Source organism: Pseudopodoces humilis, chromosome 1 (assembly GCF_049639895.1).
Source record: "Pseudopodoces humilis isolate 2021_Gansu_Grassland_sample_001 chromosome 1, ASM4963989v1, whole genome shotgun sequence".
Classification (NCBI taxonomy): Eukaryota; Metazoa; Chordata; class Aves; order Passeriformes; family Paridae; genus Pseudopodoces; species Pseudopodoces humilis.
Genome location: NC_142200.1, coordinates 113,726,944 through 113,745,238, shown reverse-complemented (window position 1 = coordinate 113,745,238; position 18,295 = coordinate 113,726,944). Strand labels below are relative to the sequence as shown.

Here is an 18,295-nt window from a genome sequence, read left to right as displayed (position 1 = left end):
AGGTATGACCACCCCATTTTGGGGAGTGCTGCCCAGCTGGGGTACCAAGCAACTAGAGGAACAAAAAGCGGTAATTCTGACATAGAGACAGGGGTGCTTTTCCCCTTCTTCCCTGTGTACTTCTCCTAACTCTTGAATTTTTTGACCAACCTACAATCTTCACATACTTAGTTGGATTTTCTGAGATTATGTGATTTTAAATCGAAGTTTCACGAAAGCTGTTGTAATATTTTAAACACCATATGTATTTTTTTTGAGAAGAACCAGACAGCCAATGAGATGGCCACCCACAGCATGGATCTCATAACCTGCCCTGCAAGTTTTATAAATTACAGACACACTTTTGAATTAGGGTCGCATAAAACCTGCAATTCTGCAAGGTCATCCTCCTTTTCTGGCTGACTGGTGATTGTTAAGATCACCGAAAAGGCACCAAGTAGCTTTAACTGCCAATGTTCCCAATAAGAGAGATGGCACTTTTCCCCTGACAATCCACAAACCTCAAAATACTACCAAAAAGAAAAGGAAAAGGAAGAAAAGATCAGTGCAATCAGAGCACTTCAACTAGAATAAAGACTCCTTTAGGGCACTTTAACTTCCAGTCTGAAGCTTAAAGGGAAAATTAAATAAAATCTAAAATGTCACACAGCGCTTACAAGATTGCATATGCTTACTTTAGGCAAATACCACTGAATCCTATTTTTTCTGCATCTTGTTTTATATTATTGCACGTGTTTAACTAAAGAAAAATATCACACTTAGATAAATAAATTCTTTAATGTATTTTCCTTTCTCCTTTCCATGATGTAAATGCCCCATACTCTCAATGTTGTTACACTAGAGTTAAATTAGGTCAAAGGCATTTAGTGTTCAAAACCAGGACATGTCACTAATACCAAAAATGATCATACAACATAGGACTTCAGTAGCTGCCTACCCCTCATTTTACTAAAGTTTTATAGTTCTATAAAACACAGCTGCTGGTGCTTTACACAGCTTAATTCCTGTCAACCACTTCCAAGGTGTAATACCATCACACATGGACCAAAGTACAGTATGTAAATCCCCTAGATAAATTTTAAAAACTCTCACATTCTACAGTAACCTTCTACCAATGCTTTCAGTCAATACAGACAAGGTCACTAACAGATGTATGCAGACACTTTGCATCACACAGTCTTTTCTAGTTTAATTCCCAGTCTCTATTATTTTTCCAAATCCTGCCCGAATTCTTTCCCATTTAATCTCTTCTGGTTAGGAAAGAAAGAATAAGTAAGGAGCAGTACCCAAAAGGGAATGTGGTGTTCTGGGACTGGGCTTGTATGAGCTACATGAAAACAGCAGAAAACTGAGAAGAGCTGGGATAGCTGTAGCATGATGCCATGACCTCTGTCTATGGTCACAAATTACATCAGCAAAGTGACAGTGTTCTGTGTGACCCTGCATTGCCTAATTTTCTCTTTTTTATCATTACTGTGCTTGTCTTCACTTTACCGATCGTAGTTACTTCCTCCAGTTTGATAACGGTCTAACCAAACACATACTTCTACACGTCCAAGCAGAAGACCCAATTTTACTGTCAACACAGCCAGATCAAAGCAGCTAACCTGTTATGGAAACAGCAAGGCCAACACCCTAATAATGCCCCAATTTCTTCTGTTAACCAAAGAGATTAAATTATTCTTAATTAACAATGTGTAATTCAGCAGAAACATAACTTGAACATAAGTGCTGAAAGAAAGTGAAATACATTAACGCAAAAATACAATGCATTTACTCCCAGAAATTCAGCTACTGATCTACAAAATGTTCAGAAGATACACAAATACGTGCTATGCTGCACATCCAGAGAAAACAGAACAGTACGGTATCTTAATTCAGTAGGTTTTGCTCTATTTGTTGAATTACATAATGTTGATTAGAGGACATTAGCTTGGATTACAAAGGGAAGAGCATTAATTGCATTTAGTATCAATACCACTAGCTAACTGACATATAGGAGTATAAGAAGCCTTGAGTTTTCACAAACTTCCACCAAGTTTTGAGTGAAGATATCAGTAAATAAGAAATGCAACAATATTCAACAATGAGATTCCACATTATGACAGGAAAAAAAAACAAAAACAAAACCTAAGGTAAGGGTCTGAAGAAAAATACATAAAAGCATAGTATAAATTTAATCCCTAAATCAACATATTAGACTTGCCATATACACAGATGCAGATGGCTGGGTAAACTGATTCTAAATTTAGCACTGTAGATAAAATTACTTCCATCTTAAAAACACCCTGTAAGCAGATCATTTTGCTCACAAAACTGTTGAGCTTTGGAAAACAGCAAGCTTGTATCACCTACCTTTATTTTCGCTTTTCTCAATTCTCCAGCCATAATAGCCACTGAAGACAATCCCATTAAGTTTCATTTTGGAGTCCTGACCCCGACTTCAAACATTGCAGGAAGACATGCATTTATTGAACATATGTAATGTTGACCAAATTTCAAAAATCATTGTTGGGATCATGGCTTTTTTTTTTTTTTCCTGACATATCACTTCTGGGAAACTACTCAAGGTCATAATCTGCCTGTAATACTCACTGAGACTTTTTCACACAGAAATAAGGCAGTAATCCCACCTCTTTGATATTATTAAAAAGGTAGCTTGTTCACCACTATGAACATCATTGCAGAAAACACGTCCAAGTAAACTATAGTACCACAAAGACTGCTGGCATCTGCTGGCTGTAACTTAGTAGCTCAGATTACTATGCTGAGACAGAATATAAAAGGTATGACACCAGACATCATTTTTTCTGACTCAAAATGCATCGACCAAAAAAATGCAAAAAGCATGCGACAAACACAAATCCCTGAAGATTATCCTCAATACAGTTAAGCTCAGCAAAAGTTAAGCGATTAAACTCTAACTTCTGATCTGTCCATCTGCTTTCCCCACTTTGTCCTGCTCTCCATATGGGAAAACAGGTGAGGTCTTGAATTACTCATATGTAGCTCTGTAGTTTTGCCCACACCCTTCTTCCTGTTACACCATCGCCCAAGTGTTGTGAAATCTGGAGCTCCTAACAGAGATTGCAGATCTTCACACAGCAATAGGTAAAGCTCAGTCCTATCCTATCACATGCCTTGCAACATCTGCCAGGTTGAATCTCTCAAATTCTTCCTGCCTAATGCTCTTTCTGGGTTTAAATATTTCTTCTCTTAAAGAAGAAAAAAAAAACAAACTGATATTGAGGTTTCCACAATCCTAATTTGCAAATTGTTTCAAGCTCTTTTAGATTAGATTACCTTCCAAAGAAACTACTCTCATGTCCCAAACACAGACTGTGTAGGGCTCACAATGCCTTTGCTTCTTTCAGCTGCCCATGTTCACACAAATGGCTTTCACTCTCTCCAGGAGGTCTTTGAAAAAGTACAGGATGTTCCACTCATCCAGAGCTATTTAAAGGAGCAAGACCTAAAGAAATGTTGACAAGATTAGGCATGATGTATAAGGAAACACTTAGCAAGAAAACATTAGAGAAGAAAATCAGACCATAGATTTGATCTTGTAGATCTGTGCTTCAGTGGTAAAGGTCTCCCTTTACATATCTTCCTTGCACCATCAAATAATTAATTCAGCAGCAGACTTGTGCTCATCAAAACGGACTACAGCTATATTTATAGATAGACACATTTTGAAGAGGCTGAGGTCAAGTTAATTTGGCTTGGAGTTGAACTTCACAAAGAGGAGTCCGAGCTTTTTGTCTTATTGCGCACTATGTTTGCGCAGCCAGCAAGCAATATCCTGCCAGCAATCCAATTCCCTTTTCCTTCTATCTTGATCATAAATTGCTGATAAGCTTTCCTGCTAGTCCTAGACTAAGAAAATAAAGTACATTAAAAATATTGAGAAATTAATTTTTTTCAGAAAAAAGGCAGCCTGCAGTGTTGTTGTAAAACACAGGTCAAACTGATGTGAACTTATATTATAGGCATGAATTTCTTAGCTGCCATTTGTGGAGGAGCTCTATCTATGAGCAAAGGTAAAGAGATGTCTGGTACACACCTGGCTGCCAGCCAGTGTCCACACTGGTCCCCACAGGGCTGCCTCATGAGTAGGTGTAGCAGTAATGGGAGAGGGAAGAATGCTTGAGTTCAGGTTTTGTGGCTGCAATTCTGCCACTTGCTTTCAGAATTTGGTTTTCTTACTAGAGAGACAAGTAACCCTAGAAAGAGACTTCTGAAAAAGCACAGGGAGCCAAACTGGACAGAAAAGGTCTAGGGAGAAGGAAGGGCAAAGGTTCACAGAGTAGTCTGCTTATGTAAATTTGGTCCTTTACATTTACATTCCTATGAGCAAAGTATAATCAGAAAATTACTACTAAACAGCAGGCAAGTCCTGGCTCCTTTTTAAGCCTATGATTCTTTCTATGGGATCAAAGGCAATGATCCTGAGAATTTGCCTCTTATGTGCAAAGGTGAGAGCATGAATTCTCAGATTTCTAAGTTTTAAGCAAGCTCATAGCTCTGATCTGTGCATGGAAATGGTGTTTAGAGCACCTTTTAAAGTTACAGAGACGCTTCAGTTGTTTGTGTAGAGAGAAGCAATATAATTTGTTCTGTTAATTTGGTATAAATTCATCATTTTTTTTTACTCTCCTGAATGTATTATGGGAAAGCCTGGCAGACCAGCTTACTTTGAAAGCGTGCTCTACACTTTCCATTGAATGAATCTACCTTAAATTATTTTGTATTTCGCTCAGCTCTATCAAAGTGAACTGCAATTCTCTTTGAAAACCTTTTCAGAAAGTTTCGGTCAAGGAATGCCTGAGGATGGAGAGGACCTCTGCAGACTGTCCAGTACACCACCCTGTTCAATCAAGCAGGTTCACCTGGAGCAGGTTGCCCTTGACCATGTCCATGTGTTCTTTTAGTATCTCCAAGGACAGAGATGTCACAATGTCTCTGGGCAACCAGTACCACGAGTCCTGCTATTTCTGCAGAAGTAGCAAAGGAAATGTTTGAGGTTGGGCTTTTTTCTGTATGCAAAACTTTAAATTCTTTTTCTTTCAACTACTTGAATTCTATTCCTTGGAAGAGAACCCAAAACTTGGCATAAAATGAAGAAATTAAAAGGATGAATCCTGCTGTACCTGTTAAAATAAAAATCTATTCAAAAAGGGAAAATGGGGGAGAGGGTCTTGCCTAAGTTTATTTGTGCTTCACAAACATTTCTTGTAGTACTTGAAAAAAAACACATTTCATCCAGATCCTCGAATTTACAAGCTATCAGGTATTTCAGAAGACATGAAGACATCTGAAAACAGAAGGAAGCACACTCTATATACATATGGTTTTCCATATACATGGTTCCATGCAAGGAAAGTGGCACCGAATAGAAGCCACTGCAGAGCAAAAGCAAGGAGACTTGTCCATGTCACTGCAAGTAGGATGGAGAGATGAGGATGGCTAGCTCAGGGAACTGCTCTATAGAGACAGCATGACCAGAGCCCTTCCTCCATCGGGAATTATAGAACCCAGCACTTTCCCCAGGTCATGCTATTCCCACTCATGCCTAACCTCCAAGCAAGGAAAGCCCTTCCCAAAACTAAAAGAGTGCTTTGATATGAGGTTTCTTGAAGAGATAACAGTAGAAGATCCTTCTGCCTTGCAAAACACACTCCCACCATCCACCCACTGGAAAGTCATGGCCAGAATGGCTGCAAGCACATTCCCTGCATCCTACCGTGAGAGTGGCAGCGGGTGAGATTCATCTTCCCTGGGCACAGGATGAAAGCAAACAGGCTTCCTAGGAGGCCTGACTATGAGAGCAGTCTCTGGGTTCTCCCAGAGTTCAATGCAAATGAAAACAGCTGCCATCAAGATGGTATCTTGTGCAACAACCTACTCTGCAAGAAAGGAGGCTTCGTGCATTTTGGAGGCTACAGAGGCTATCACTATTTCTGTCCAAGTCTCACAGCACGTATCAGTGCTCACATACACAGCCAGCAGAACTGCCAGGTAGGGGTGCAGGGAGGGAGATACCAAATGGCAGTGGGACTGGGGACAAAAAACCCCCAAAGAACTCAATACTCAGAAATGCAAAAAGTCAAGAAGGCAAAAGCACAGTTCTGGGCAACACAATAGCAAGTGGGGCTCCTGTCATTATTTCATCCCTTCTGATGGCAAGACGACCCTGTAAAAAAGAACCAAGTGCATGGCAGCTGCCTTCAACATCAGCTAGATTCAGAACTGAAGCAACTGACAGGACGTTCCAAGGGGAAAGAAGGTCAAGGATGCTATCTCCATGCATAAGACTTCAGAAAAATGAAATGTCTCTAGCATCCCTCTCCCATTTCTGGCAAAGGAGAAAAGTGTGAGGTGTCTGAGGCATGGGAGTGGGGGCAGGGGAAACAGGACAAGCAGGAGAAATAAAGAGAGCTAAACAGTTTGCAACAATTAAATACAATGTTGGGTAAACAGGTTAGATACCTTCATGGCGGCAGATGTGATTTTGAGCTCAAAATTCACAGCCAGTGAAAAATTACTGTTACACATGTATAACGCACAGGCAAGGACCACATGCTCACAATATTCTACATAACCAACTGCATTCCCTGTGATCTGATCCCAAGCTTCCTGGTTTCAAAAAAAGTTAAGAGAAGGTACAGTTTTCAAGGATGACAATTATTACATAGGGCTAAACACCCTGAAAAGTGAAGCAATCCCATCCATGCACTCTAAACCTCAGTTTACCTACATATAATCAAAGACACCTGAATTAAGGCTGCATATAAAACCCTAATTCTGGTATTTCTTCTCCTTTCTTTAACCTTAATAGTCAGCAACTTCTGCAGTAAAATTGTTGATCCAAGTTCTCTGGCCCAAGCTGTTTTATTCTGGTCACATAGAGAATTTCAATAAACTAAATCACTTCAGGAAGTCACATCAGTGAATCAGGCACAACACAAAATATATGCAGTTCAGCACCACATAGGAAGTACTTACTCTGTGTTCCAGACACAATTTTCTCTGTATTTTTAGAAATAAAATTATACTGTAATATCTAATTGAAGCAATTATTTTGCTTTAAAAATTAAATTTGTCACAAATACTTTGCAGGGGAATATTCTTTTAGTGCATATGTGCGTGGTCATGTATATTCTGGAATCACATGGCTACAACTCTGTACAGATTCTTTTCCTGTTTATCTAACTGGATAATGCATTTCACCTTATCTTTTTTGAAAGAGAAAAAAAGCAGTATGGAAAGACACCTAACTTAAAAAAGAAGACTCAAGATAAACCCTTCAATTTCCTGAAGGGAGGAACACAGTTATTTTAAGCCTTATAGATAAATGCTACAGGTCATAATTATACATTGAAGCATTTTGCATACAAACATGCCACATTTTAAAAAAAGACGTATGAAATATTAAAACAGAGCCAGGGACAAGTTAATAAATCATGGGAATAAAACTATTTTAATATAAAGCTAGAAAACAGTATAAAGTCATATGAAAGCAAACCTACCTGTCAAAAGTTGCAAGAAGCTAGGCAAATGGACCAGGAATGATTTTGTGCTAAAGGTCAGAGGAAAAAACAATGCTAAAGAAGAAATAGCTTCAATTTATTAGTGCTCATTCTTTCCAGTGGTAGGAAACCAAGCAGCAGCACTCCATACCTGCCAAAGTACAGCTGGGCTGGAGCACATGGCAAGGAACTGGCATAGCAGAATCAAGAAAAAAAATGTTAAGTCATGAGTGGGAGGTGTGGAGATAATAGGACACTAACAGGGGCCAAGGCGCAAGACCAAGTCAGTGGAAGAAAGATGTGAAGGTCTACAAATGAAAACATAAGAAAGGAAAAGGCCCACAGTTCAAGAACCTTGTATAGATGTAGATAATGACAGCAAATGTGACACATGACTCAAGGAAGCCAACTTGCAATGCTGATGAAAACAGCTCTTCTTACCCACAGAAATATATTTTTCTTGTGAATGTTTTGAAAATGGTTCATCCATATGCATTTCACTAAGATATCAGTTAGTGAGCAATTGTTCAAGGATCCAACTACTTATGTAGTTGACAGATATTTCTAATTTTCTTCGAAGAGCTCCTTTATTTTCCTACACCACAGCTGTTGCAAAGCACATCTTACTGTCAAGCAGCACTAGTGCTGTACCTGTGGCATGCAGTTCATGCCAATCAACTCCCATAAAGTATTCAAGAAGATACTCAAACATCAGCATCAAAATAGGCAAAAAAATTAGCAGGTGAGCAGAATGAACTTCCACCCAAAATAAATCATCATTGTGTATGCAAATATCCAAGTGATTTGGTTCTACATGTACCAACTTCACTCCACCCAGTAGAAGAAAGACTTACATTTGGTTTGACTCTAAATTGATGAGACATTGATCCTCTTGCTCTGTTTTCTACCTTACTGTTAGGCAGCTTGACAATCAGTCCTTTTATTTGTTCCAATGGAAAAACAGAACCCTAATTTATTGGGTTAGGTTCACCAGAGGACACAGAACAGTTCTGTAGTCTAGAATGATCACACTGCTTTCATGCGTATAATCTAATTATAACATAAGAGTATTTGCCCTTTTAGTTCATCGGTAAAAATTATTACAGCTTCTCTATATTAAAGACACTTCAGGATATAAAGTATTTTTTAAACTGTGGTTTAATCCTTTATTCTTTCACTAGTTCACTAGTTTCACAGGATATTTAATTTCTAATAAGCTAAAATGGGTTAGAATAAAATGAGATTTTTTTATGACCAAAAGCATTTAAAATGGAATATTCAAGTTAACTTTTGTATTTAAAAAAAACACCATATTATTGCTTTCAATTTACTCCTCACTAGTTGCAGGCTTACATGCACTTTGGCATTGTGACCATACACTGAAAAGGTTAACAGCAGAAACAACTTTTCCAACCAGTCTCTTTACTTGCATTGTCCCCCTACCATGACCATATTTAAATTAAGTAGCTGTGATGAATAATGGAAACAATCTCATTCACGTGTTGTGAATTAAATGAGAGAAACAACTTATGCAAGACTCAATTACTTTATTCAAAATGTCCTCTTGGACCACATACAGCTGATGGAATAACACAGAATTAAAGGAATACAATTCTTTAATCTTCACACAGGAATTTATAGTCTGCCCTTGATTTTAAAGACAAAGGTTCTCATAACACATGCATTGTTTGTTTAGTTATCCCTGTACAATATATAAAATCCTAGCTCATCCCTAAGAAGTGAGATTATTTCTCCACTGCACCATTACTGAAACATTTAAAAAATGTCAGCAGCACTGCTGCCACACTAGTGGCCATGTGAATTATTCCACTAACCTTTTTTATGGGATAAATTAAGCCAAGGAGTTCCCTGGACTAAGACTTCCTCACCCACCCACAGGCATTCCTTCACTTAAGCAGACAGAAGGAAAGTGCCTTGGTGACTTGGCAGAATTCTGCTGTCATACACCTGAAGAGCTACCGAACAGCTTTTATTTATTTACTTAAAGGGGGCCATGCAGGAGAGAATCTAGGACTACATACATAGCCATTTCTGATATCTGGAAAGAAGGGAGAAAAGACAAACTGTGGAAATATTAGGAAAAACCTTCCTGATTGATCCTCTGACCCTTTCCGACAGAGAATTCACATATTTAGATCCTGGCCATAATCTCTACAAAGCCAAGGCATGGATGTGGTGCCTCAGTCCCTGCAGTTAGGTGGAGAGTGCCCCAGCAGTATCTCCACCTTTCCTCCAGAGGCCAGATTCTCATGTTTTGGAAATGCCACAGTAAAAAGGACAAGATGGAGAAAAGATGCTCCATGCTTTCTGCCATGACAGCTGTCTCTCATTTAAGAGCAAATTAGTTTGGCTGAGAAAATTAGCACTTTCCAAGTCCTAGAAGGAAACCCAAGGCATGAGGGCTCACAGTAATTGTGCTTCTCCTGCCTTCCCTCATCTCAGCCTATTTATCTGAGCTTCTTTCACATGCATGCCTCTTTTGCCTTCTTCAACTTTCAGTAACACGCAAACTCCAAATCAGTAAACCAGAATTTGATGGTGGAGAGATAATGAGCTCCAGAGTTTCCTCTTCCAAGGAGCCAAAATTCCTGGTCTCACCCTTCCGGTGGCAAATGAGATTCTTGCTGGAGGACGTCCTCCCTCAAATCAGGTGGATATTTTTGAGGTTTTGTCCCTTGACTCCCTTCCAAATGGAATCAAATTTCAAGACAGGCTACACTAGACAATAAGCTCTGACAAACTTCCATGATTTAAGTTTAGCAGTCCTTCTCCTCCCTACTTTCTCTTGGCTGGGTTTTTACATATAGCCAAGAGGAAAAATCCTGCTCACCACCAACAACAGGGAAGCCAGGAGAGGATATATGCCTACCACAGGTATGTGTTATTCTGCAAGGTTCTTCACAGAACACCAGTATCTGTTACCACTAACAACTTTCTCCCCTTCATATCCGAAAGGAAAAAAAAAAACCAAACCAAAAACAAAAGGCAGCAAACAACCATATACTGGACAAGGGAAGTACAACATGGACATCAGAGAAAGCATGTCTTACGACTTCAGATGTCCCACTACTACTGCAAGCTCTTTGAAAAATACCTGAAGAAACCTGTCTTCAATGTAAAAACCTGTCTTCAACAAAAGCACTTTCGCTTTTTCCAAAATCACCTCACATATGTCATCCTCACATAACAGGAAATGATCAGATAATAAAATTAATGCCGTAGCATATAGGAGAGTATAAAAACACCACCACCTTCTATTAAGCAAAAGAAGATTCTAAGAAAGAGACAGCACACAAAAAAATTGACTTTACATAATGACTTGGATATGCAAAGAATTTCAAAAGGACTGAACAATTTGGAGTAGCCATGATATGCTCAACACCAGTTCATACAAGAGTTTATCCAAAACCAGTAAAAATCAATGGCAGAATTTACGTCAACTCTAATAGACTTTGGTTTGAGCCCTTTCAGTTCTGGAAATCAGACTCCACAGAGTTAAAAGCAGATAAAAACCACAGTTAAATCCTGCCTTTTCCAACATGGAGCCATAACACATTTGAATTTCCATCCAGCAGCAGTGCCCTTGGTTTCACAACTGGTACGTCAGGACTAGATTATTCCATCATTAGCAAGTAACAATGGAACACACCAGCTCATCCAAAGGTCACCAATTCAAATAAACTGGAAGAAGGCTGAGACTAATTTAAGGGTCCTGGGACTAATATGAAGGGTGATTTCATGCCAGTTAGTGGAAAAGAAAAAAAAGCCTTGTCAGGAAGGAAGTAGGCATACACAGTTTCATGTAACTTTTGTTGCTATTGTGCCTTAAACAGCTGTTATATGAGAAAGTGAAGGGCTATACTTTCCAGTGATTTACTCCAGCTTCTTCTCTTTAAAAATGCCCATACATTCATATAGCTGTTTTATTCAGAGTTCAAAGTAAGGGAGAGAACTCAAGACTCTCTGTGAGAGAATGCAACTAACCAATGCAACTGCATTGATTATGGTAAAGTCTCCTGGAAATTACCTTGTTATTACAGAAATTTCTTATTAAAGAGCAAACTCTTAGCTCTGTTGTTTTGGTTTTTCTTCTCAAATGTTTATTCAGAAGGGAAAACAGGAACCAGAAAATCTAGAAAATTGTTTCAACACACTAGTACTGAACTATAAAAGGAAAACAAGCCATTTTTTATAAAAATATCCAGTCTATCAATTATGCAAACATATATTTATGACAGACTAAGTTTTGCAAATAAACCCTAAATATGTTACTATAACTAGCAGATGGCTCAGTTCAAATGCACGAATTTTGTGTTAAGTTAAAATACTAAAGCGAACACGGCTTATACTGTAGAAAAAAAAAAATGTCCCGTTTGCCTTCCTGGTCAGACCTGATATTTATTACAGCATTTTTAACCTGTGTTTCGCCTTCCTCCATCCGGATCACACGGGGGAAAACGAGGTTTCGGGGGACCACGGGGATGTGGGGCTCCTACCACTCACCAGAACAGGTGCGATCCTTCCTTCCTACCGGCACCTGGCTTCGTGGGGCTGATAATTCTGCCTTTTCCTTTTTACTCGCGCGCTGCCTGATCAATCCACCCACTACTGCTTCCAAGCCTTCCTCGTCTATATTTAGTTAACAATTAACACATTTGGCTCTTTAACTTCGCGAATTTCTGTTTTGTTGCTGTTGTCGCCGCCGCTTTAGAAAGTCAAATAGAAAACTTCAACGGATAAACTCTTAACGGGGAAATACCACCTATGCTGCAAACATAAATAAATCAGGAAGCGCCGGCAGCCGCCGCTCCCCCCGCCCGGCCCCGCCGCCCCCCGCGGTGATGAATACCGGCGCTGCCGCGGCTCCGTCCCTGCCCTCCCCGCCGGGCCGCGCCGCCGCTCGCCCCCCGCCGCCCCCGGGTGCTGCTGCGGGCGGGCGGCGCCCCGACGGGCCGGCGGAGCTCTGTCCCCGACAGCGTTTGCGCGCCGCTGCCGCCGCTCTCTCTCCCCGCCGCTGACGGCTAAATATAGTGAGCGGCCGCGGAGCGCGGCTCGGCTCCCCCGCGCTCGCCCCGCAGCTCCCCGGGGGCGCTCCGGGACGCCAACCTGCGGAGCCGGCACCCCCTGCTCGCCCACGCCCGCGGTCGGGCGCGCTGCCCGCCGAGCGGCAGCCCGGCTGGCTCGGGGGACTTACCGGCGGAGCGCCTGCCCCGCGCCGCTCGCCGCCCGCCCGGGCGCGGTGCGGTGCGGTGCCTCTCGCCGTGTCCCTCCCGCCAGCCGCCGTCTGGCTGCGGACGTGACCTGGATTCCCCCCCGCCTGCGCCGCCGCCTCCCGCGGGGCCGCGCACACGCCGCGCCGCGCTGCGCCCCCCCGGCCCGGCCCCGCCCGCCCCGCCGCCACCGCTCACCTCCGGCCGCGGCCACCCGACCCGCCTCGCCTCGCCGCGCCTCCCCGAGCGACGCGCGGCGGAGCGGAGCCCGGCGCCGCGTTACGCAACGCGCCCCGCGGCCCCTCCGCGCCGCGGAGAGGGTCCCCGGGAGGCGGGCGCGGGGCGGAGGGAAACGGCGGCGGAGCCGGGGCCAAAACCACCCCCGGCGGCCACTTGTGGCGCCGCTGGGGCCGGGATCCCCCCAGCCGCGCTGCGGCCCCGCAGGCGGTGCCCGGCAGGGCGGGCCCCGGGGCGCCGGCAGCCACCGCTTCGCCCCGGGGGCTCGGGAGGAGAGGTGCGGGCGCGGCGAGCGGCTGCGGGCGGCGGGACAGCCGCTGAGCCGCGACCGCGGCGCTTTCCGCCTAGGATATTAAAATGCCGTGGCCGCGGGTCCTGTCGGAGGGACACGGGCACGGCAAAGGAGGAGGATTCCCCGTGGTCTGAGGCCGAGGGCAGCGGCACCCGCTAACAACTGTGCCGCGCCTCAGCCTCTGGAGTCGGCAGCCAGGGCAGCCGCGGCTCTGTGCAAACACAAAGTTAAAGGGCTTGTTGATGGCACGTCCTGCATCCGGCTGGATTGTCCCGCTGTTGACTCGCGTGCTTTTCCCATGGGCTTTGACAGGCACACCCTGCTGCGAGGCCTCTGTCCCAAGGGTGCGGGCAGCCTCGGTGGCTGCTCGTGGCTGGCAGTCTCCTCTCTTCAGGGATGCCCTGTGAGGGCTCTCCCCTTGCCCACACATCTCTGAGCTTGGGGAGCCCTGCTGACAGCTGATCCATGCAGGAGTCAGCAGGAATGAGGTGGCTGTAACCAGCACACCGGCTCTGACAGGAAAATGAAGACTGATGGGCCTCTGGACTACTAAACCGGGGTAAATTGGGTCTCAGAAACATGATCACCCCACCTCAGCCCAGCACAAATGCTGCTCCTTGCTCTCAGCAAGGCAAGCAGGTCTGGGAGCCTGTATGTTTCCTGGCCTTCAGTCATGCTGAGAAGAATGTTCTCAGAAAAAGATGACAGTACATCCCCACCACCCATCTCTAATTCATGAGGCAGGGAAAGCAAGGAAGAAGTACCCTGAGTCTCATTAGCAGCTATCAGCTTGAGCAAGTAAGATGGCGTCTGAAGTAACAGGCGTGAAAGCAATAGCTACTTGAAAGAATAAGATCAGTTTGTTTTTCCTTAAGGAATTACAGGAATATTAAAGCCTTCTTGCAGTTATAAATCATTTAATGCAAATCATTTAATCCAAACAGAATTTTTACAGGCTCATGAGGCTCACTCATTTTGCCAAGAGTGAGTCATGTACAAATAAAATGAAACCAACAAAGAAAAGAGCTCTCATACCATGTGTATGTGGGTGATCCTTTGAAAAACTTGTAATTATTTTTTTAACTCTACCACAGCCAGGAAGACAGGTTTGTAAAGCAAGAGCAGACCTTGATAGCTGTAGCCTATCCACATGTACTTTTTCCTTCACTCAGAAAGTAACACAACAGGTCCCTTGTCAGGTTAACAGTAATACCTGTCTAATGTATCAGCAGTCCCTCAAACGCCGTGATTTCAAACCCAGTTGTGTGCTGACATACTAAGGCAGTGAAAGACTTTTCAAAAATATGAAAATAATGTTAAGTGATTAATACTCAGTAAAGATTGCAGTACGCAGTTAATCCCTCGCTTACAGGTTAGTTAAGGACTTGAGTTAGACTTCATTCTTCACTCCCCGTGTCATAAATATGTGCTGCTAAACACAGAGCACAGCATGAGCCAGTGGGGTGGTGATGCACTGCTCTGAAATGACTAAAATGCAGGGACACAAAGCCATGTGATGGTGAGAATGGGAGCCTTAAAATGTGTCATCATCCCCATAGAATGAAACTGACACTGAATGCCATTCACTGATGGCAACAGCAAATATTTGTGGATACCGGAGAGGTACCGCTTCCTCCTATATTCTGATGCCAATTCCCTGCATCTTTTGGAATAGATATGTCAAAGTATCTCAAAGTGTTTCTCTAGCCACCTACTTTGCATGACAGATGCTCCTGGCTCCTCACATGACCACAGTTTCCCTTCCATCTTCTTAGGCAGAAGATGATACTTGCATATGATCTGTAAGTCCCCAGATTTGGGAAATCCAGACCCTAAGCCCTCAGTAACTTTCAATATCAATGCCGTCCCCCAGTGCCTAAAACACCACTCCTATCTGGCAAAAAGAAAGGTCCTGTTCTCTTTGAGTTTCAGGAATGTGCTGTGACTACCATGCATTCACAGAAATGCTTTTCTTAGCAGCCATGAAATGAGGTTTCAGTACAACTGCAGGACATGTCAAAGAGCCTCTGAAACCCTGCAGTATCTGTGCTGCCTGACCTGGCAGTAAACAGGGAGGGAGGAGCAGAGGGAGGCAGCACGTATTTTGTACCAGGACAGAAACGACAGCATTTTCCCTCTCTGAGAAGCAAAGTTCAGGTCATGTACAGGCACAATTTCCCACTGCATCAGTAACGCACAGCCTGTGATTTTGTTCACAAATGCAGGAGTCAGAAACCTCCCTTCAACCAAAAAGCAACCTAACACTGACCTCATCAAATGCCTGACAGCTGGATCAGGAGTGCCTAGGATGTAATCCAGCTCTGAGATGAGCTGGAAGAGAATCTGTACACTTTTCAGGGCATAGTCAATGAAACCATATTCTTTCTTTCGCATTTTAACACAACAACTTAACTTGGTACCTTGGTGGATTTCAGCCTTTATCCTTTATTGCTCTCAATTTACTTTTCCTCTTAAGTAATTCTTGTCTGGCTTTCACACCTCAGGGCTGGGCAGGCAGGGAAGAGCTTTGGTTTCTTTGGGCTCTCTGATGGTAACAGACATGGTACATCTGACATCAGCTGCCAGATTTCCTTGTCACTGATTGGTTTGTTTTGCTCTACAGATCTTTGATTTTAGGGTGGTTGTTTGGCACTTCAACTCTGATAGAAATGACTTAATGTTTTTCTCAGAAGTACTACACACCTCACCTGTTCCATTTTTAATTTGTTTGTACACAAGTAGGCAGAAAGCACAGGCAATGAAACATGAGCTAAGCTGAATCACTTGACCACCTAGCACACATTATCTGGTGGACAGGGGACCCTCTAATCACTTTCTGAAGGATGATCTTACAAGACATACAGGTTTTCTTTGCAATTTCCCAGGTCTCTTACTTCCTGAGTACTATGGTGCATGAGGACACGGTGATTAAAGATGAAAATAATCATGGTAAAGCAGCAGTTTAAAAATTACTCCAGTCTGCTGATTAAATGAAAACTTCACCTTTTGGCAGACAAAGAGAGTCCAAGACATTTTGTTTCCAAAGTGTTAAAATGAATGTGAAAATCAAGAAGCATACATGCCCCTTTCATTTTTAGACTACCAGGAGTGAGTCAGCACAGCAGGAAAGCATCCTGTGTGAGTCCCTCTTTAAATGATGGATAAGCCATGCTTATACACACAACAAAACTGATGGACAGTACGTGACTACAATGACTTTAGATTAATTTCCATTTATTATTAATGCTAGCTGAGGCCAGTCTTCTCTAAGTGCCATGAAACACTTCAAAACATTTTGGTGTTAACTGAAGGTATTTGGCCAACATCCTCTAGTCTTTGTCTGGGGCAAATATCCATTTCCTGAAAAAAAAAAAAAAAAGAAAGGAAAATAAACCAGTAGTACTATATACTGTTTCTTTTCCACTTTGTTTTCCATTTTCCAATACAGTGTAATATATGTCTGTTCCAAGATTTCTGGGGCATATAAAAATAACCTCATGTAATAGTACTTTGCTTTTGTGCGTAGATCCAGTTCCATCCTACCACCAGAATTCAAGGGGAACCAGACCGGATGTGTGAGAAGAGAAATTAATGAAAATTGAGACAAATAGGAAAGAAAAATAAATAACAAGAATGAAAGAAAAAGAGAGAGAAACTAATCTGGAGGCACACTCTAACCTCCAGCACACAGTTCATATCCATTTTTGATCTGTCATGAAAAAACACAGCAGGGTTTTTTTTTCAAGTTATGCAGGGTTGCACATGGCACAGGAAATTAGTGCTCAGTCCACACAACCAAATGAACACAGGCAAAAATATCAAAACTGAAAGAAAACAGTAAGATTAAATTATTATCAAGAAACTATTTTTAATATCTATATTTCTAAATTGCAGCAAGAAAGTATGGGGAAAAACAAGTCTCAGCTCTCCTAGACAGAAGCCAGCTTCCAGACTAAACAGGAATTTGTGTATGTTCTCCTTTTATTGCAAAAGCTGTTTTACTAAAAAAAGGCTATTTGGACTGTTATCAAAGGATGATGTGGAGGTTCAAGAAAGTTCAAAGCAGATCAGACAATTTATGGTCGACAAGTCCATCAATGGCCAATAAACATGATGATGCAATCCAGTGAAATTTCTGGTTTAGGAAATTCCTGTATCTTCTGACTGCCAGAAGTTAAGAAATCCTACACTTGTTCTATTTCTTCCAGTCTTTCTGCAAGCTAGATAGGCTACTGGAGTAAACAAAACCAGTAGTTCATTCTTCTTATTCTCTAAACAGATCATCAAGAACATTCTCATCCTAGTGCCATCTGTGATGACTTTTTTAATGAGTCATGGCTCCAAATTTCATGATAGTGGACCTAGTTTGGATTTTCCAAAATTTCATACCAGAAGTAACTTCACATTAGCAAATTAATATTAATGCAAAAAGTAGATTACAAATGACTGGCTTCAGTAGCTCAGATATGTAGCTTTTCCTTCATACCAAATGGAATGATCAAGGAGCACACTAGTAAGGACAGCCCATCAGACAAGAAGAAACAGCATTTAACTGGCCTGCAGAAAAGCCTCTAGTTTGAAGTGGTTGTGGCAGCACCAAAGGCTTGCCACACAGTTCCCTCTCAGCAGTGGACAAGAGATACCTCTTTTGAGAAGACGCAAATGAAGGGTGAACACAGCTGGGAGAGAAGGTGGAGTGGGAAGATGTGTAGAGGTCCTATTGAAACCAGATCCCTTGTTCCAAGCCGCAGAGGTTTCAGTTAAAAGATTAGGGCTTGGAAAGGCTCCTTCAGCTGGAATAATTATAACTTGGTTACTCTGAGGCAAAGCTAAAACACACTGGGGAGAGTCTTGATTTTGGAGACCTGACAGAAGCAAGAGTTTTGCAAGTTCTCTCATTCCTAATCCAAGACCATATGGAGCTCAACTACCAGGTGGGTGGGTGTATTAATTGAGGGATCGTGCAGCTTGTCCTATTCTAAATCAACTTGTTCCTCATAAGCAAT

At 42.4% G+C, this 18,295-nt stretch overlaps 1 protein-coding gene across 7 annotated transcripts in view; it reads right to left on the bottom strand.

Moving 5' to 3' along the window:
- The window catches only part of THRB (thyroid hormone receptor beta), a 157,094-nt gene extending 144,061 nt beyond the window's left edge, over positions 1–13,033 (bottom strand). The window contains exon 1 of one of the 7 annotated variants that reach the window (XM_088054237.1): positions 12,959–13,033. The gene's annotated coding sequence lies outside the window, so the exon portion shown is untranslated. Of the gene's footprint in view, positions 1–12,053; positions 12,074–12,744; positions 12,847–12,958 lie in introns of those variants that run through there. The other 6 variants (XM_014248395.2, XM_088054264.1, XM_014248394.2 and 3 more) reach the window with 6 other exon arrangements.
- Between the last annotated feature and the right edge of the window lie 5,262 nt (positions 13,034–18,295).